The 22,021-nt window shown below is 35.4% G+C and overlaps 1 protein-coding gene and 1 pseudogene across 1 annotated transcript in view; one reads left to right on the top strand and one right to left on the bottom strand.

Moving 5' to 3' along the window:
• The window catches only part of LOC149743967 (uncharacterized), a 119,016-nt gene that overhangs the window by 24,942 nt on the left and 72,053 nt on the right, over positions 1-22,021 (bottom strand). The gene's annotated exons all lie outside the window — the stretch shown is intronic.
• LOC149743968 (FUN14 domain-containing protein 1 pseudogene) lies at positions 17,231-19,199 on the top strand (annotated as a pseudogene).

Here is a 22,021-nt window from a genome sequence, read left to right on the forward strand (position 1 = left end):
AGGATTTCTACTGTGCCAACACAGCTAGACTGATGCTGCCTTTTTACAGAATTCTCTTTCCTACATAATTACAGGTTAGCATGACCAAATGAAGCACTTTGCAAGAAATTTGGAAGGGAGAACTATGTAGCAGACACATTAATTTTACATTAGGAAGGTTTTTTGTTTGTTTCCGTTTCTTTGCTTTTATGGCTTCCAAATGGGCTGTGAAATTTGGAGCAAAAAAAAATGATGAATTCACAACACTAATTTTCCTGCCCAAATCTCTTATAAGGGAGCTGACTACCATAAAATAAAACCTCATCTTCTATAGACATAGTGCTCATATTTATAAAAGTCATACCTGTGTCAAAGAGTGTTTTTCCTATGTTTTCCTCTATGAGTTTTATAGTGTCTGGTCTTACATTTAGGTCTTTAATCCATTTGGAGTGTATTTTTGTGTATGGTGTTAGGTAGTGTTCTCATTTCATTCTTTTACATGTAGCTGTCCAGTTTTCCCAGCACCACTTATTGAAGAGGCTGTCTTTTCTCCATTGTATGTTCTTGCCTCCTTTGTCATAAATTAGGCAACCATATGTGTGTGGGTCTATCTCTGGTCTTTCTATCTTGTTCCATTGATCTATATTTCTGTTTTTGTGCCAGCACCATATTGTCTTGATTACTGTAGCTTTGTAGTATCGTTTGAAGTTGGGGAGCCTGATTCCTCCAGCTCCACTTTTCTTTGCAGTATTATTTTGGCTATTCAGGGTCTTTTGTATTCCCATATGAATGTGGTACTGATGAACATAGTGGCAGGGCAGGAATATAGATATAGGGAATGGAGTTGAAGACACGGGGTGGAGGGGCAAGCTGGGGTGAAGTAAGAGTAGCATTGACATATATACACTACCAAATGGTAAATATTTAGCTAGTGGGAAGCAGCAGCATAGCACAGGGAGATCAGCTCGGTACTTTGTGATGACCTAGAGGGGTGGAATAGAGAGGATGGGAGGGAGGCTCAAGAGGGAGGAGATATGGGGATATATGTATGTATATGGCTGATTCACTTTGTTGTACAACAGAAACTAACACAGTATTGTGAAGCAATTATACTCCAATAAAGAGCTATAAAAAATCATACCTAAATTATAAGATTACAGAATTGAATTCTCAAGCTTGCAAGGCTTTTTATGATAAATTTAGGGTATTGATTGGGAAGGATTGGGGTCCTAAATATTAGGATAGAGGCATATGGAAAAATTCCAAATAAGATTGGAAAGTTGAACTTTTAAACTCTGCTAAACTGCCTTTCTTTTAGAATTATCTCTTCAACCTCTTGTTTTAAAGACGTTAGTTTCCTCTTATTTGAAGAAACTATAATTTCCTCCCCACTGAGACAGTTCTCTTGCAAGAAGAGACTGCTAATCCTCTCCATATCCTATCTCCAACAATTCTTAATGCTCCTACATCTATAACCAGAGTCAAGTTCCATCAGGGCCCAGAAGGTAATGTACAAAGTGTGACATGGAAAGTATTACACATACCAAAAATTTTTCACATATGATTTTAACATTCTACATTTACCAAAACCTAGGTAAACAAGTGAGAATTAATCCTAAGGTTTTTAGATTAAGGTAGAAGAAATACAAATTTGGCTCAGGCTGAGGAGAGCAATAAAGTCTCACTTAGCCAAGATTCTGGATTCAATATGTTAAATCAAGAAGATAGGAGTAGCTTTAACATTTTCCTTTGCAAATGACTAAAATCTGGGACCAAAAAGTGCTTACATTTAATTAAATTAAATGCTAGAAATTCCCTGTCATATTACTGAGGGATATAACCAAAGTCTTAGTGAGATCGGAACAGTAGAATGTATTTATGATGTCATATTTGTTTATTTATGCACCCCTCAGGTGGATCAGAATACACTCTCTTCATTAAGTCTGGAAGAAATATATTCATGGGGAGTCCACAGTGTCCTTAATGAGCTCCTTTGTGATTACATATTTTTTTCTTTTTAAATATATATTTACTTATTTAGCTACATCAGGTCTTGGGTGGCGCAAGTGGGACCTTCGCTGCCACCTGAGGGATCTTTCATTGTGGTGCATGAGCTCCTCATTACGACGAGCAGGCTTCTCTCTAGTTGTGGTGCACAGGCTCCAGAGCACACAGGCTCAGTAGATGCGATGTGCAGGCTTCTCTCTAGTTGTGGCTCATGGTCTCCACAGTGCACAGGCTCTGTAGTTTGCAGCACGTGGGCTATCTAGTTGTGGTGCACGGGCTCCGGAGTGCACGGGCTCAGTAGTTGCGACACACCGGCTCAGTTGCCCTGTGGCATGTGGGATCTTAGTTCTCCAACCAGGGATGGAACTCGCGTCCCCTGCATTCTTAACCACTGGACCACCAGGGAAGTCCCTGTGATTACTTTCTATTGTTCAGAAATATAAGCAGAAACTACTGCCATGGATCTGGGCTCCCAGAAATCAATGGGGATAATGGAATTCCAGGGTGGCAGATGGCAAATAGAGGCACTTAATCTCCAGAGATAAAATAGTAATGGTAACTCCACTGCAGAGCAGAGCTGAAGCAGGAATCAGAATGTCTATGCTGCAAAGATTTTGGTGTTGAATAGTTCATCATTATGTACCTAGAACTAAAATAAATGAGTAGTCTGTTAAATTTGTAAAAGTAAAAATTCCCAAATGTGTTAACCGTGATCTGTTTTAGAACACAATACAGTCACAGACATCCCTCAACCAGTTTACAGTAACCAGAGTCATTTTAATGAAAAGAAGACTGAGTCCTCTTGAGGAAAGACCTAGCTATATAGCCCAAAATGGATATTGTTAATATTTCTCCTAGCTTTTCCCTAAAGACCTGCAAATATTTACCATGGTTACTATGAACTGGTGAAGGTGAAATTATCAGACTTTTCAAGGGCATTTGACATTGACTCTGACCTCCCACTGATGCCTGGAGATAAAAATAGAACTGTAATGTACTAGTCAGAAGAGAGGCTTATGAAGGTCACATAATCAATGGAGTGTGTCCATTTCATAGTAGACCCAGTGGACACCTAAACCCACACCGTGACTATCTTCTGAGTTCCAAAATACATAATCAGATAGCACATGCTCATCAGCGGACTTGGTTCTTTAACCCGTGGAAAGGGCTTTGTTATGGTAGGGAAAGCCTAGTGAAAACCCCTAGATCTTCCTTTACACATAAAATATAAAACCGGAAACAACATCACATCCCAAGAGGGATTTCAGAGATTAACATCACTATCAAGCCACTAAAAATGCTGGAGTTTATTCCTACCACAGCTAATTCAACTTACCTATTTTGCTTGTGCAGAGGACAGATGTAAATAACCATTATGAAATGAAATTATTGAAAATATAATCATGCAGTGATTCCAATTGCATCTGCTAATCTAGATGTAGTTTCATTGCTGGAGCAAATCATTACATCTCCTGTCAACTGATAGGCAATGATAGATGTGGACAATGCTTTTCTTCTCTAAACTTTTGAGCAAAGAGGTAGTTTGCTTTCAGCAGGTAGAGCCAGAAACACAATTGTACTATTCTAGCTCAGGGGTATATTAACTGTTAAGCGTTCTGTCATAGTCTAGTCTGTAATGACCTGAAACACCTCTCAATTCAAAAGTATGTCATGTTTATACATTACATTTATGATGCGGTGATTTTGCATCTGATGAAGAGGAAGTATCAGCAACTCTAGAGACTTTGACATGCATGACATGGTGGGGTGTTGCTTCATGTTTATGTCATGTTTATACATTACATTTATGATGCGGTGATTTTGCATCTGATGAAGAGGAAGTATCAGCAACTCTAGAGACTTTGACATGCATGTTAGAATTTGGGAATGCATCCCACAAAATTCAGGGACTTGCCACCTTGGTGACATTTCTAGGGGCTCCATCTCATAGGAATGTTGAAATATCCCTTCCAAGATGAGAGATAAATTGCTGCATCTTGTCCCTCTACTATTGAGAAAAGTTTTAACAGTCTATGGGTCTCTTTAGATTTGGAATGCCACATATATCTCACTTTGCTGTATTATTCTTACTCATTTATTTAGTATCCTGAAAAGCTGCCAGTTTTGAGTGAGACTAAGTTTCTGCAACATGTCCATCTGCCAAGAAAGCTGTTCTGCTTGGACCATATGACTCAACGGATCCAATTTTGTTTTAAGTGTTTATGGCAGAAAACAAATGTATTGAACCTTTTGCAGGCTGGTATAAATGGTTCACAGAATGGAGTTTTGGAATTTTGGAGAAAGCTATAATAGTTCCTACATATAACTTTCCTTCTGAGACATCACTTCTTTTTGATACCTTGCCTTAGCAAAGATGAAGTGCTTTATTTAACACAGGGCAGCCAGTTATCATAAAGCCTGAGACGCCCATCATGAACTGGGTTTATCTCAAGGAAATCAATTGCTGCTAAGAAAGTACATGGATACAAAACTTCAAATTTACAAAGTTCTATACAGGATGGAGGCTGACTTTTGCAATACTTTAATTTTTTTTTTGGTTAAAGGAAAATAATTTTTATATTCAAATGCATATAAGTCTTAAGCAACTTACAGAATTTACTGTTGGAGTAAAAATGATTTTGGGAGCAAGACAAGCACCTCAAAGAGGAGAAGCAAAGATTAAAGAATTGGGGGCTTCCCTGGTGGCGCAGTGGTTGACAGTCCAACTGCCGATGCAGGGGACGCGGGTTCGTGCCCTGGTCCGGGAAGATCCCACATGCCGCGGAGCGCCTGGGGCCCGTGAGCCATGGCCGCTGAGCCTGCGCGTCCGGAGCCTGTGCTCCGCAATGGGAGAGGCCACAACAGTGAGAGGCCCGCGTACAGAAAAAAAAAAAAAAAAATAGAATTCGGAGCCGCTGTAATCAAGGCAGGCTCTGCCTCCCAGATACCCTGCTCCTGAGCTGTGTTCTTTCCCAACAAAGCCTGCTGCCTGACAGCACCAGACCCTGTGCAGAAAAAAAAAAAAAATTGGTTTATTTGTTTTGTTTAAGTAAATCAATAAACGACAAATGGTCTTGAATAAGGAGGGAAGGGGGCAGGGCACAACCTTTAAAAGAATGATATAGCCATAGGACATGACAAAAACTGTTTAGAACCAACCTGGTCCAAGATGGCGGAAGATTTGACTCCCAGTGGACCTTGGGCTTCATTATATGCTCATTGTAATACATTAGCATACTAAATGACACACCCACCAGCACCATGACAGTTAAGAGGCTGACTATAAAAGACCAAAAAGTGGGCGGTGGCCCAATTCCTGGAAATCCCCATCCCTTCCCCCAAATAGTTGGAATAATCCTCCCACTCATTAGTCTATGAAATTACTCACCCCTATAAAAACTGACAACCCTGTACCCTGGGGCCTCTTACCTTCAGAGATGGCCCACACTCTGTGGAGTATGTATCTCCCTGAATAAACCTTCTTTCACTTTACTATAGCTCTCTCTTGAACTCTTTCCTGTGCGAAGCCAAGAATCCACACTTGGCAGCCGTCCCAGGGACTCGCCTGAGACCTGGGACGTGACCATCTTCTCGCACTCCACTTTATCTCCTGCAAGTCTGAATTGAAATAATAAATATTAAATTAGCTTTCTTCTAAAGGGATTTTTACATTTTCTTTAGTTTATGATAAGCCTAGAATGTGTGGTAACTTGGAATAAGAAAAAAAGAAAGATTTGAACGCAAAAGGCTGTGATGAACTACAAGGGGATGATTGGGTTCTATGGATAAACTGAGGAAGATAAGGATGCCAAAGATTCCACAGTTAAGTCATTTGCTGTTTTGTGTTTGGTTATGAGTTCTCTCCTGTGTGGTCAGGTCACTGGAAGTTGCTGTTCTCTTGCTCTCTGTACATCCCCAGCTAGACCAGTGCCTGGGGTCTAGCTACACCCTACTCACATGATTGACCTTCCTACATACTGTCCCCAGGCCCCAGCTAGAGATTGTTCTTATCAAAGAGGAGGTGAGGGGCATGCCCGCTGCTAGTTTCCCTGGTAACCAATGAGCTAACCTGACTTCAATTCCCCCTATAACTGGCAATCTCCTCTTCCCCCCAGGAGCAAAGACTGGCACCATGTGCTGCCCACCATCTGCTGCACATGGTGGGGTGTTGCTTCAGAAGTATAAGATCCCGCTATCCATTAAACCATTGATGTCTCTGTCACTGACTCCGGGCTCTTTCTTTGTCTTGAAGCTGGGCAACTACAGGCCTTGAAGGCCAGTGGGGTGCAACCCAACACCTCCTTAATGCCCATATTTTGTTTACTGAATACAATCAAAGTTGTTATTGACAATTTGGAGAGTAATGCAAAGGACACATTAGTGGTAGGATGTCAGCAGTTGCAAAAAATAAGCCTCAATTTTGGTGATTTCAGATTGAGCTGGAATAGAGCTCCCTTGGAAAATTTTAAAGTATATTTATAATAATAAAACCAACAACAATAGTGGTAGTTGTAATAATATAAACAATGATAATGACTGCCAACATTAATGCACGCTATCTGACTCAGGTATTGTTGAAGTGCTTTACCTGGATTATCACTTAATTATCACTATAATGTATGAGGTAAAACTGTTGTTCCCTCTGTTTTCAGTGAAGAATTTGAGTCACCAAAAATTTAAGAAACTTGCCAAAGATCAAACTTCTTACAAATGAAAGTCGCAGAGAGTCAGAGTTGGTAGACTTAGCTAATCACCCCTACACTAGTATACTCTCCATTTACAGAAATGAGGGGAGAGGGAACTTAGCCTTTGATTTATATTAATTGATAGAGTAATTCTAGAACACTGAGCTTCTGTGGGTTATGAATGCTATATTTGTGTTTATTTTGTATGTATTTCCTACCTTTTAAGATTATTTTTCATTTTATTTATGTGCGACAGAATTGTGTCATGAAATAAATATCACTAGAAATATATTTCTCATACTGTCAACTGGTTGCCAAGTCACGTACTTATAACTGTTTAAAACTGAGCAAGTACTATTATGTAAACAGATGTTTCATCCTCCATAAGACTGGTGATTTATGAAATACATTTTGTAATAAGTTAAGAAGACTGTAGAAATATCACTTCCCCATAAATGAAACAAAAGAATCAATTTATTACACAGAAAATGGGTAATGTGGAAATTGGATTCTGTGACAACTCATTGAACAAACAATCATGAGCAACCACAATAAAATGTAATTTCCTTTACCTTAAATTCTTTAAAGTTAGCAGTTAAAGCTGGATTCTCATATATGCCATTCCATATCTTCCAAGAAAATGATTTTGTGTGTCAAATATCTGTAGCAAGGATAATTCATGAGCTGAGATTTTAAGGGTGAAGAAACCAATGAAAAGTTGCACTGGTGTTCCTTTGCTTCAGACTTATAACTGCACAATGTTAATTTTTTTTCAGTTTTGTGTGAGCTTATGTAGTGACAGGAAAGCATAATATAATCAAGACAGCAGGGAGCTTCTCTCTACAACTCGAATGAATTTACATTTGTCCATTATGTAAATGATTCTTCACCATTTTCCTATTTGCCTATTTGAAGTAGCGTCAGAGTGAATTTCCATGTGCGCTTATGAAAGTGTTTTCAAAGTCTTTCTACAATGATACAAAAATACTCATTTTTTCATTAATATTAAGATAAGTTACTGGTGTATTTCTATCAGAAATAAGAAATTGGTCAAATGTGTTCTTATTTTCTTTATTTATCTAGTATATGATTTATCCTGCAAAGCTAAGTCTGTTAATAGATTTATTTCATAACCTGAATTAGCCATGATTATAGTTTTAATAGTTGGAGGTCATTAAATACTTTTTATAATGTTTTTATAATAATTAGTAAATCCTCTAAAGTTTTCACTTAAAAGGGTGTGAAAACTATGTGTTAAATAAGAACAAAAATAAAATAAAAATATTATCACATCTATGACAGATATCTTTAATCAATAAATTCTAGAAATTTATCAAATAGAAAGTTTCCAGCCTCTGCAAGTTTTGAATTATATCCCTCTCGTTTTATTCTCTTGTAAGATAAATATAGTTGAATGAATCTTGCTGTAAATATGAAAAATACTTTCAACCCCAGAAGTTAAAGTGCATTTTAAAATGAATGCTTTTCAACATATTTCATTTAATAGTCAACTTTACTTTTGACTCAATGAATGCCATATATTTTTTATTCCTGAAATTTAGTTCACTTTATAGCAGTTGCACAAGTAGTCACTCACTCAGTCAGTGCAATTAATAACATACGGCAGGCAAGTAGTAAAAGTGTTTAAACCATTTATTTTCTTTAGTGCAGACTTGGGGAGGTTTGCTATGGCACAGATTTTTCACTAGTAAGCAAGTTTCTGTTCAGTAGTGTATATGACATTTTTTTCTGAGTTTATTGTCCAAAGGATAGTCTAAGCTCACAGCTCCATCCTCCTCAATGAATACTTCTCCCAAGTTGCTCATCTACTTTTATGCTTTAACTATCACGTTTGTGGCCACAAACCTCATATTAACAACCAGTGCTCTAATTTTTTGTTTCTCTAATTATCTATTCAAAGCTACCTTCAAGGTATCTCCACTTTCATTTTCTCCCAACCACACAAATTTAATAGTCATAAACAAAAAGCTGTCTTTCTATTGCTCTTGTGCCTCTTCTTACCCTAGACTTTTCTTTTGCATCTGTAGATCATGCCCAGTCTGCCCTCTGCCCAGACTTGAAGTCTTCAATTTCTACTTCAGTGTCCACTTACATCCAGTACCTTCCATTGCTCTACTCTGGGCTTGTGTTCCTGCTTTAATTTGTTTCACAAAATGCCTTTATTTTGTAGTACCTCTGTCATCAAACTAAATCCCTTAGGCATCTAAGACTTTTCCGTAACTAGCAGAATGAGCTCTTTTCAGAGTCATGCTTATTTCTTATAACTATGCAAACCAACACCTTTAGTTAAGTCATCTTTATCAATACTACTCCTCCCCTTGTATCTCCTTCTACACACACACACACACACACACACACACACACACACACTTTATTCATATCGGCAACTATTCCTTTCCTCATTTTATGCCTCACATGGGTAACCGTTTCTAATATGCTCAACTAATTCAAATCATATATTTTACTCTAAAGGTTGCTTAAGAATTTTCTTGCAAATTCTGAATTGCTTATGCTTAAATATTTCAATTCTTGATATTCTCTTTTTACTACCTCATCCACTGTGTGAGGCATGGTGACCTGGAATTTAAGGAAAAATTCTAGAAGGATTTTCTAGAGGGTGGATGTTTTCTTTCATTTAAATTTTAATTAAATACATTGACATTATTTTAACACAATAGCACTTGTTTAAAAATGTTTCCTTATTTATAAATCAGTTAGATAGAATAGTAAAGGTCATAAAAACCAATTGTAATAAAACTATAGATTTCAGGATTTCTATGGGAACCAAATGCAAAATGTAATTCAGAAGAGGATATATGAAAGCAGATTCTGTAGAAATTCTCTGAGTTCAAATATGTCATTGTAGATTTTCACTCTGCTTCCAAATGACACAAGCGTGATATAAAGTGAACCTCTTTAAGTTTTTTATCATTTAAATTTGTGAATTTATTATCCATTCCAGCTTTTTAGTGTTTTTTAAAGACATGGGTGGGATGCAGGCATTACTTCTTGCACCATTTTGGCTTCATACCACTAGATTTAAGCATTTAACAGTTGGAAGCCTCTTACGTGTTCATTTGTAGAAAATGAACTAGGGAGGATGGTTTCACAGTGACTTTCCTGCCTTCTCTCTGCTCCAAGTGGAACATCTGCTGGAGGTATGTGCATTCTTTCTGCAAAGACATGATGTCCTTGTACCCATTTTCAATTTTGTAATGATTGTCAGTGAGAACTGGTGAAGCGTGAAGTAGAGAGTGCAAGTTTGGTTGTCAGGAACAGCAATGATCTGTGCTAGATAGGAAGGTTAGATAGGAAGATAGAGGTTAGATAGGAAGAAAGGAGTTGATGTATTAAAAACGATGCTGGATTGAGGTCCTCTGGAAACCAAATTGGAGACATTTATTTGCATGAGATGTATCAGACGGTGCTCTTAGTCACAATTGCCATAAAGGAAAGGAAACAATGAGAGTTTGAACCTTGATGTAGTTGAAATAGAGGTTTCATTCACTCCTATGAGAAGCTCTAGAGTTTGTATGGCCAAATAGACTACAAGATCAAAATGAAAAATTGCAATAATGACATAGTCAGAAAATTAAAAAGAGGAAAGAAAGAAAGAATGAATGAAAGGGAGAAAGATTGAGAAGAGACTAGTGAATAGCTGTAAAACTAATCAAATTGAAAAGGAAAAATGTTTTAAATGAATAAAAAATCATAAATATCATGAAAAATAAATTAAAAATCATAAACTGTATATATTGGCAGAGCATAACAGGAAATATCTCATAAAACTTTGTGCACTGCACTAAATTTGGGTATCTTCACATAGTAGAAATCTATTTTAGTATTAACATAAAATTTCATGTTGTAAAGCCTCCTAAAGAACCATTAACAAGATATAAGGACACATTTTTAACAGAATTAACTTGTAATTTTTAATGCCTGGATTTAGGAATAGTAAAATAAATACTGGGTTTTGGTAAGCCCAGTGGAACACCAGGATATTTGAGAAGATAAAAAATTATTAATTTTAGTCATGAATTAAATTAATCAATACGTAAAATATCTACTATGACATTAATAACACTCAAATACAACTGATATTTTTCAGGCAGTATAGACCTTTCTTATTTTCCCTATTTTGCAACTTTTTGCTCTTTTTCAATTTTTAAAATTTATTCTTTTGTTTTTTTCCATCTGCCTCTTTCTAATGTTTATTATTGAAGCTAGATTTATGGATGTCAAAGGAACATATTAAAACCCACAAAATTTAGTAATAATGACTCCTCTGAAAATATGAAGTAAAGGCCAAATGCTGTTGAGTGGCATGTAGATGGAAACTCAAGAAAAAATAATATTTATTATAAAATTAAGCTTATCATCAAATTTGTAAACATGTAAATGGTGTTAGAGACAAGATTTTTCTGTCAGTTTCTCTATATCAGTAGAAAAGGCAACAAGTGCAGAAAAACAAGCAACAACGATGACCTTCCACATGCTATCTGCACTCTCAATATTTTTGTACTTATTTGACATAGCAAACTCTTAATGAAATGCATGCTGGGGTAAGGAAGGGCGCTGGGGCAGATCGTTGTAACACTCTGCTGGTAAATAACATTGCTCCCCTCCTAATTCTAAGAATCATTCGGTTTCTCTAAGGAAATATATATATTTTGTTGTTGTTGTTATTGTTTGTGGGAGGAGGATGAGATGTCAATTTTGAAGCAATGGAAAAGAAGGAAAGATGTAAAGATAAAAACTGGAAAGACTAATTCCAGAACTGATTTTCAAAATTGCCTGAGAGAAATAATCTATATTGTCAGAAATCAGGATAGTGATTTCCTTTGGGAGTTGCTACTAGAAGCAAAGATGAAGGAGGCTTCTAGACTAAAATGTTTAACAAAATTAGTGTACCCCCTAGAACAGTAGCTCATTTTTTTTTTTTTTTTCAGTACACGGGCCTCTCACTGCTGGGGCCTCTCCCGTTGTGGAGCACAGGCTCCAGACGCGCAGGCTCAGCGGCCATGGCTCACGGGCCCAGCCGCTCCATGACATGTGGGATCTTCCCGGACCGGGGCACAAACCCGCGTCCCCTGCATCAGCAGGCGGACTCTCAACAACTGCACCACCAGGGAAGCCCAGTAGCTCATTTTTAATGCTTCAAGAATACTTAAAAATAATTTTTTAATGATTAATGTAAACTATGGAAATAGCACACAAAATAAGTACACAACTAATCATGGTAATTCATACCTGTTTTTTTTTTGTTGTTGTTTTTGGTTTTTTTTGGCTGTGCCATGCGACTGTCAGGATTTTAGTTCCCTGACCAGGGATTGAACCCAGGCCCCCTGCAGTGGAAGCCCAGAGTCCTAACCACTGGACCACCAGGGAATTCCCTCATGTCTGTATATTCTAATCATGTGATAGAGAAGATTCTAAGATATTCCCCTAAGATCCCTGCACTGTAGTGTAAATGACTTATATAATCTCCTTCTCTTGACTGTGGGTGTAGTCTGGAATATAATGGGATATCACTTCTGTGATTAGTTTACTAATAAGCTAACTGTGTGTTATGCAGAAGGGAGATTATTCTTGTGTGGCTGACCTAATTATGTAAGCTTTTAAAAGAAGGTGAAACATCAGAGATGGAAGAACACAAATGAAGATGAGAACTCCATCAATAGTCTATCATAGAAATCAATTAATGAAATTTATTTTGAGTTCATAGATTTTTATTTTATTGCATTTTCTCTTTAAAATTTTAATCTAATTATTATTGTTAATTATTATAGGTACAATTATCTTATTTTATTAATTTCAACTCTTACCTTTCTAATTTTCTCTCTTCTACTTTCTTTGGGTTTAATTTGATTTTCTTTTTCCAGCATCTTAAGGGAATAATTTAAGTCATTGTATTCATAATTCTTTTTTTTCTAATATAAATACTTAAAGACACATATCTCAAGACTGTTTTAGCTCTATTGAACAAATTTTGATCTACTGTGTTTCCATATTTACTCATTAAAATATTTTCTATTTTCCTGAGTATTTTTTTGTCCCAAGTGTTATTTGTAAGTGAATTGTTTAGTTACTGTACACTTGAATATTTTAATATGCCCCTTTTTGTGAATTACTAATTTAATTATGCTGTATAAATGGACTCATACAATATGTCGTATTTGTGGATGTCTTTTTATATCTGGAATAAAATTTACAAGGTTTTTCTATATTGTAGCATGTATCATTACTTAATTCTTACAATGAATAATATTTCATTGTATGGATATAACACATTTTATTTGCTCATTTATCAGTTGATGGACATTTAGATTATTTCTACTTTTTGTCTATTAATAAACCATGCTGCTGTGAAAAAGTGAAGAGAAGTTATGGTAGATATATGTTTTTATTATTCATAGGTATATACATATGAAAATACCGAGGAGGGGAATTTCTGGATTATATGGTAACTCTATTTTTAACATTTTGAGAAACAGCTGAACTATTTCCCATGGAGTCTATATCATTTTACATTCCTACCACCAATTTCTCAACATCCTGGCCAGCTAGTTTTATGATCTGTCCTTTTGACTTTAGTCATCCTAGTAGGCATTAAATAGAGAATATACTGTGAATATCCGACTATATCAGTATCAGAGATGATCATGTGCTGTGTGTCATTTAAATAGAGTATATTATATCGATAGTTTTTATGTATAAAACTGCCAATGCATTCTCTGGATGAAGCCCATTTAGCCGTATATACTTATTTTTATATATTGTTGGATTCATTTTTTATATATTTGGATTCATTTTATATATATAAATGAATATATATATTCATTTTTTGGATTCATTTTATATATATAAATGAATATATATATTCATTTTTTATATATTGTTGGATGCATTTTTTCCGAGTATTTTTTGAACATTCTTTGTCTATATTCATTAAGAATATTGGTCTATAGATTGCTCTTATAATGTCCTTATACTAGATGGAAAATAGCCACCTGTCTTATTTCTATAGCAAGGAAACATTTTTTCACACTAATTCATGAACTCATTCTGTTCTATCATGATACATGCAGAAATAATGCAAATTTATATTAACATAGGAAAATTAATCATCATTATCATGAGGTGTTTCTTTTCAATGAAAGAGAAGTATGTAATTTCCATGTGCAGATGCACATTTAATGGGATCAGCTGTATGGTGATGGACAGAAACTACATTTTTGGTGGTGAACATGTTGAAAAGTATGCAGAAGTAGATAATACCATGTTGTACACATGGAACTTACATAATGTCATAAACTGACATTACCTCAATAAAAAACAAATCTAAAAAAAGCACACTTAAGAAGAAAATTACTGTCTTGCTTTATGGTGCTTTTAAAAATGATTTTCCTCCTTCAGTGTTGTTACTTCAAATCTAATAAATTTAAGATGTATATGTAGGGTAGTGTTTATATCTCATATGTGGTTGGCCCATAAATATTATTTAAAATATGCACAGTTTTACATTAGGGTATTATTTCCTGACCTCTCAACTAAAGTTTATAAATAACTGATTCTGACATTCTGTACATTGTAATATAAATGAGCATGGGGTACGATATCAACCTCTTACCATAACTGATCATTAACACTCAAGAATGTTTTATGTTGGAGTGGAAAAGAGTTGGCTATCATTGAATGGAAAACAGAAACATGATTATACTTAGAAAATAAAGGCAGTAAATGGTTCATTTGCTCTCTTTCCATTTGCAGAATTGTAATAAAAATGCCAACTAGATGGATATTTAGGCAAAAGTACATTGCAATGAAGTTCAGATTACAAGAGGAGCTGCATTAATATACAACATTTTTGTTTGAGCCTGCTTTTCTATTTCAATTTCAAGAGTACTTGGGTATTTTAATTTCAGTTATAGATACCCATTTAGCAACTCTCTTTTCTATAAAATAAATGTTAACACTTCTAAGTTATTCCATTTTACCATGTTTTCTTAGATTTTAATCTTAATATTAAAAAAAAATCACAACATTTGAAAGAAGTTACAGTCCTGTATATCACACAGAGTACTGAATGCCTTCTAGTTCACACATTATTAAGCTGCTGTAGCAGCAGCTGCATAGGATTTAGCACAACATATGGTGTTGATTCTTTCTCCTTTTTAATGAAAATCTGATTTATAAATCTCTTGCAACAAACTGGTGGTGAAATGTTTAGCAAAGCTATAACACATATTACTTGATATTTAAAAATGTCACCTTTTTTTCTCGTGAGCAAAATGATGACAGACGTATGAAGGTATGCTAAAAGAGGAGCGGAAATAAAATGGAAGGGAAGAATGAGAAAAAATGTAGAATTACAAGATAATAACTAATACTCCCTAAAATGAGTCTCATAAAATAATGTTATTTTTATTGGTTAAATAATTATTTGAGCTGTAATTTTAGAGTTTTTAAAAAAATTTTAAAGTATTAAGGTTGTAGTAAGGTGTTTTGTGTGTTTTATTGAGGGAGGGTAGAGAGGTAGTACAGCAGCTAAAGAAAAACTACACTGTTTCAGGATGTGTTAGAATGCTTTGTAAGACATTTCAAATAAATGTTCTTAATATGAACAATATCAATTTTTAAAATATAGAAAAATTGTATTAGCAATTAAAATAAAACGAAAAGTGTCATACAGGCTCTAGCTATACATATTCCAAGAAACAAACCTTGATGAAGATTGCCTTTCTTATTCATCAGTTCCTATTTTTCTATGCCCATGGCATTTATTCTTTCTAGAAATTAACTAGTGACTTGATATCATCTCATGTAAGAACTGATTCGGACTAAAATATTTTCCTTATATTCTTGAAGATTCCCTGTTATGGTACCTGTAATCTTTCCACTTAGATGAGGGACTACTTAAAACATCTTCCAATGAAAATATATTTATCAAGAGGAGATTTAAGAAGGGAGAAAACCATCCTTTACCTCTAAAGTGATACAATGCAGGTGTTTTAAGGAAAAATAGATTTTCCTTATACATACATATATGCAGAGAAGCTTGATTCTCAATCTAAGTTTTAATCCTCATTACAACTCAAAACTAATATTTTGTTTATTAAGATGCTATCATAAGCTGTACTAGCAGCCCTTCTCGAAAACAACACTTACATCATCACCAGTGGTGGTATCTTATTTTTTAATGTCACTGGTAGATTACAGACTGGGAATTAGATGTGTTTTTTTATAACCATTTACTTAGTGCCAAGTATTCATATGTTGATGCAGTCTGAGCTTGAGAACGTTGGGAATGACAGTTTCTATTTTCAGGCTAATCTTTTCTCTCTGTTGACCAAGTAACCTTTCCAGTCTTCACTTCCTCTTTATTCAGAATAAGTCCCCATCCCCCAATTCCTGACAAAAGAGAGCCTCGATATTCTGGAATAATCTTCCTCACCCTAATTTAGATGTGTCAAACCATGTCTGAATACTAGAGTGAGCGTGATTCAGCCACAAGCTGGTAACTCCACTAAGACTAGTGAAGTCAATATTAGACTCCTAAGAAATAAAGCATTTAGGGCTAGCAAAGAAGAGATTTTTAAAAAAGAAAAATACTAATATCTATTGCTGACTAGTGAATTTTTATTCATTTTATTTATAATAAACAACTTAGATCTTATTATGCCAATTGATCTTATTAAGCCAATTAATAACGCTGGTACAATATTTATAGGTGTTTCTAACAGAATTCATTTTATGTATAAATGGCCAGTCACTATTCTTGTTCTCATTATTACTACCGTTATGCCCATCCTCACTGAACACAAATAATTTACAGTAATCTGTGATCTCTCTAGAAAAGGAAATGGCATTAAGGGAAATGGCATTAAGGAAATGGCATTAAGGGAAATCACAGATCGGCAGAGAGGAAATTAATTAAATATTAAATTAAATCTTGACAGCAAGCTTTCAGAGGCAGCAAAAAATCTCCATTGATGATACAAAGCAAATACACTTAACATCTTTCCTCATCTGTAGTATCTCAATAGATACTATACAGATCTAATACAGACCTAGATAACAGATCTAATGATCTGTCACATGAAACACCTGCTCCAAAGTTTCTTTTCTCCCAACTCCTAAAAACATGAGTTCTACAAACCAAGCTAGTAGGTAGATTTTTGCCCCTTTTTTTCTTCTCTCACATTGCTTAAGAGGCTTTCTACTTCAGTTATCTGTAACTCCAGAGTAGTTTAAGTTATTCAACTTTTTCTGAATTTCATTTTAGTGCATCTCAAGAGGCTGACATTGATCAGACTCAGAGAATCTATCTTTTAATTCAAAGACTGGGTAAAAATCTGTAAATGCCTGTGTGTGAATGCATAGTTAGGGTCAATATTACTTTTTCAGTACCCATACCTTTACACTGCACCTGACGTGTTGCACTGATAAACACTATCAGGTATTCTAGTTTGCAAAAACTGTAAGGACCACTTCAAGTACATCTCTGGGAAACTAGCTGTTGGAACTGTCTTCAAATTTATCCTGCTGAGGCTAAAGTTTTCTTATCTATAAAATACTCTTCAGGGACTTACTTGGGGGTCCAGTGGTGAAGACTCCATGCTTCTACTTCAGGGAGCACAGGTTCAATCCCTGGTCAGGGAGGAAAGATCATGTATGCCATGCCATGCAGCCAATAATAATAATAATAATAAAATACTATTCATTACTTAATTAAAAAAATAATGGGGGAAGCAGTAAAAGCCCTCAATTCCAGAGGGTGAGAAAGCTTGGGGATAGAAGCTGTGAAGTTCTTTTAATTAGTCCAGCACAGAAAGACTGATTTACCTAGAAATACCATTTGCTTAGTTTTCATGAAGTGCTTACTTCTGCGTCTATGACCCTTTCTTCCAACCCCAGGCCCTCTTTGCCCCCCTTTGACAGCTGAGTCCTCTTCACTTGGTTCTGGATTCCAAGGCCAGGCCAGTCTAGATGGGATCTCTCTCACCTGAATATGAAAGTGATGATGATTCATATTGGACCTAACTCAGTATACATGAAGACACTGCTGGTAGAATCTATGTTTGGCCATAGTTTGGCACTTCCGGTAGAACAATACTCAGTAGCCATCCAGATTGCACTGGCCATTGTGCAGGATTTTTGTTCCAGAAAGTTGGAAAACTTACAGCAACAGTAGGCTGCTGGCCATCTTCTTCAGATTTACCAGTCAAAGTAACTATGTGCAAATCAACTGAGACAGAGTTGATAAAAGATATAAAGAAAGCAGGAAGACCTGATTCAGAAATGAGCAAATAAAGCAGCACCTGAAATCAGCAATATAATTGAAGCAGCAACAGAATTTATCAAACAGGACATTGTGATGTTCAGTGGATTTGTGAGAGGCTATTTGCTAGGCCTTGCCTCTTAAGGACATGAGTGTTCTGTCACAGTGGATTCAACCTGAGAGGAGAAGGGGTGGTAACATGATGATGTCTCTACAGTTCCAGACACCAGATTCTCCAGGGTGTGAAGAAAAAAGTAGTTGGGCAAAATGGAGCTCACAACTTACTGTTTGTCTTCTGACAAATCCTGCAGCGCAGCCAAAAAATAAATAAAGTGAATCCACTTTAAAAAATATATATGTTTGCAATAAACTAAAAGGATTGTAATGCCCTTTTGTGGAAGGTCTTAGAAATAATAGAATTATTGAATATATTAAATAGATTCTACTGATATAAAATACTAATAATGGGGGAAAAATCACTGCTGTTCTAGTCTCTGTGACATAATTAGTGCAGCTTGTATCTCCCAAATCTTACCATTCTGTTTCTCTTGCAGGACCAGAATACGGTGCTGCCCTTTGCATTCTCTGCTTCCCAGCACAGAAAACACTGGCAAAGAACAGGCAAGGAAGCTGGACATTTAAGCCACTCTAAACTACAGATTATTCTTGAAGGAGAATCTTTTAAGGAACTGAGTTTTTGGTTTTACATGTATAGTAATGAATATATACAACTGAATTTTACAGTTATTTTTAAACAGTTGTATAAATGTTTTCTTAACTGAGAGATGACTGATTTTACTTTTTCTGTTTTCACTTGTATTCATTATGACGTTTTTAAAATTATAAGCCTTGAATCAATATACTTATGTGAGTGTTGATAAGAGTAGTCATTTCTAAGCTTGTTTGTCTCATGCCATAATATATACACATATTTCAAGATATTGAATTTATAGAAAATATATAGAAAAATATATGGAAGTGAATATTTAGAGAAAAAATCACTACTGATCACACCTCGTCAAATTATAAGATATGACAATTTCCCCTAACTACTCTCAATACAAATGCTATTAATGCATTTGTACATGCAGTGAAACTTTTGAAAATTCATGTAGGAAAATTATATCGGACAGCTCACAGATTAGATTGTACAAATATTGAGTACATTAATGATAATTCATTAAAAACAATCCTAGGTAAAAACAGTAATAAGATGTCGGTATTAAGCCAATCCTTTGAAGTAAAAAGTAATGGCATATAGGGTGTTAATAGATATTAGAGACATAAATTAAAGTGATTGGGCTAACTAAGGCTATAATGCCACACTAGCAATTCAGATTATTATGAGTGTTTTGTAGTGTCAGCCTGGGAATGCTCAAGGAAGTATATTCCAAACTTCCTTAATGATAAATGTCACCAGACTAGATAGCTAAACGTAATGATTATCAGACCTCTGCCCCAAGAGATTCTCATTCAGTAGATTGTATTGTGACATTGTTATCTATAGTGTACCTGTAGTCCTCCTGGGGACTCTTCAGGCAAGCTTGAAAATCACCAAGGCTAAGAGGTCTGTGACCTTGGCACACTCTGAGCCTTTTAATCTTCCTCATTTGTACTTAAAGTTTGTGAAATAGGTTATAATTGTCAGATTATATAAACTATTTGTTTTATTTTACAGCATTTGCTCACCGAACAACTCTGTGAACTACTTGATATATATTTCATACATTCTTTACTTGGATTTAAGGGTGCACATGCGTTCTCAAACTTAATGTGCATGAGGATCACTTGGACAAATCATTAAAATGCAAATGCATGCTCTGCCACCTAGATTTTGATTCATTTGGTCTCTGATGGGACCTAGGAATTCACATTTGAAATAAGCACTCCTGCTGATTCTGATGAAAATGCTGTACAGATTATATATTCAGAAATCCCACTGTAGAGGACTGATGAATTAAAATCGCAGTGACTGTAGGAAATCCACCTAAATCTAAACAAACCCTGTGGAAATACTTCTGTGTTTGGAGCTTCCTACCAGCTGCCAACGTATTACCTGAATTTTACTAGAAATGGTGCACTTGAATGTCATAAGACATTATCTTTATTCATTGGAATTATTTTGAGATTCATTCTATTTAAAAGACACTACAAGGAGGGCTTCCCTGGTGGCGCAGTGGTTGAGAGTCCGCTTGCCAATGCAGGGGACACGAGCTCGTGCCCCGGTGCGGGAAGATCTCACATGCCGCGGGGCGGCTAGGCCCGTGAGCCGTGGCCGCTGAGCCTGCGCGTCCGGAGCCTGTGCTCCGCAACGGGAGAGGCCACAACGGTGAGAGGCCCGCGTACCACAAAAAAAAAAAAAAAAAAAAGACACTACAAGGACAGAACTTCTAGGTGATTTAATTAAGACAAAACTCCTATTATTTGCTATTTAGGTAAACTATTTTATTTTTAATGTCCAAGCAAAATAATTGTTTGCAATTGTAATTATACTCTTTACCAATGTATCAAAAACTCCACAAAGAAACTGGTATTATATTTTCCTACAGGAAATCTTGCAATTTTGCAGTTCACATTTTTAGTTAGGTAAATACAACTTTCATTACAATGCACAGTGAGAATTTAAAAGTTTCTGATCCTTTCAGCAATAAAATGTTATGTACATGCTTTAAGACAGTTGAATTACTATGCTTCTCACTAATGATGGAGTAAAATTTTACGTGAATGTGTTATAATATTTCTGAATCTCATTAAATATTACATTCATAGAATTTTATTTTAGAACAATAGCTATCATCTCTTAATTGTTATGATCCTGAAACACACCAAATGCATTTCACTTGGTCAAATTTGCATTGTAACTTATTTTAAATGTTTAATCTTAGACATCTGAGTTATTAGAAGGGTTGATTCAAAAATCGAATGTGTCTGGCTTGCAGAAGAATGAAACTGTCAATCCTATAATGATTAAAATAATGGATTAACAAATGTGCTAACCATATAAACAGTGGCTTTTTATATTGGTGTATCAGTGTTTTAAATTAGTAAAATTTGTCAATGTGATCAGCTTTATGTTTTTTACTTTCAGATGATATAGTCCAATTTAATGAGGAATAATAACACTGGCTTTCTCAGAGTTATTACCACAATGCAATCAGCAAAGTACGTTAACAATTTGGATAAACAGTCCTTGTGTGTGTGTGTGTGTGTGTGTGTGTGTATGAAAGTGCACATATGCCTGTGTGCACATAGAGTACATGTTTAACTATAATATTGATATTTAAAATACAGTTATATTTATCTGTGTGAACACATTTTATTTCTATTTTGAACAGAGTGTTATTAATTCAACCATGCTATTGACCATCTATTTCTGATTTCCTAAATAATTATTTTAAACAGAAGTCATGTTCCTTTATCCAGGTTGGTTTTCCTCATCGAAATTGTGTGTAGAAGAATAATATCTTGATGAGAAAAAGAAGAAAGACTGCACAGTCTAACCCTAATTTTAGAGGGATAGCTTTTTATCTTCATCCCTGACATCAAAAGAGGAGGTATCATAACATTTTAAAGCTTGAGCTTTTTATTTGACCGAGATTAGAAAATAAGGAACTCTGGATTTTGTACTTGTTTACCTGAAAACATCAAATTTAATACAACTCAAAAGATATATTATATTCTAGTTTACTTTTCATATGTCATTGTTATAGTCAAATGTTCCCTTTTTTCCAAGAAGATAAAGTTTTCCTTTGTGAATATTTTTTTTTAACTTTTCATTTAATATTGGAGTATAGTTTTTTGTTTTGTTTTGTTTTTTTGCCACACCATGCGGCTTGTGGGATTTTAGTTCCCTGACAAGGGATTGAACCCAGGCCCTAGTCGTGAAAGTGCAGAGCCCTAACCACTGGGCCATGAGAGAATTCCCTGGAGTATAGTTGATTAACAATGTTGTGTTAGTTTCAGGTGTACAGCAAAGTGGTTCAGTTATACATATACATGTATCTATTCTTTTTCAAATTCTTTTCCCTTTTAGGTTGTTACATAATAT

The sequence above is a fragment of the Delphinapterus leucas genome, unplaced genomic scaffold (assembly GCF_059928025.1).
Source record: "Delphinapterus leucas isolate spDelLeu-1000000601 "Yukka" unplaced genomic scaffold, BTC_Dleu_Yukka2 spDelLeu_asBTCV2_sq40, whole genome shotgun sequence".
In the NCBI taxonomy this organism is placed as follows: Eukaryota; Metazoa; Chordata; class Mammalia; order Artiodactyla; family Monodontidae; genus Delphinapterus; species Delphinapterus leucas.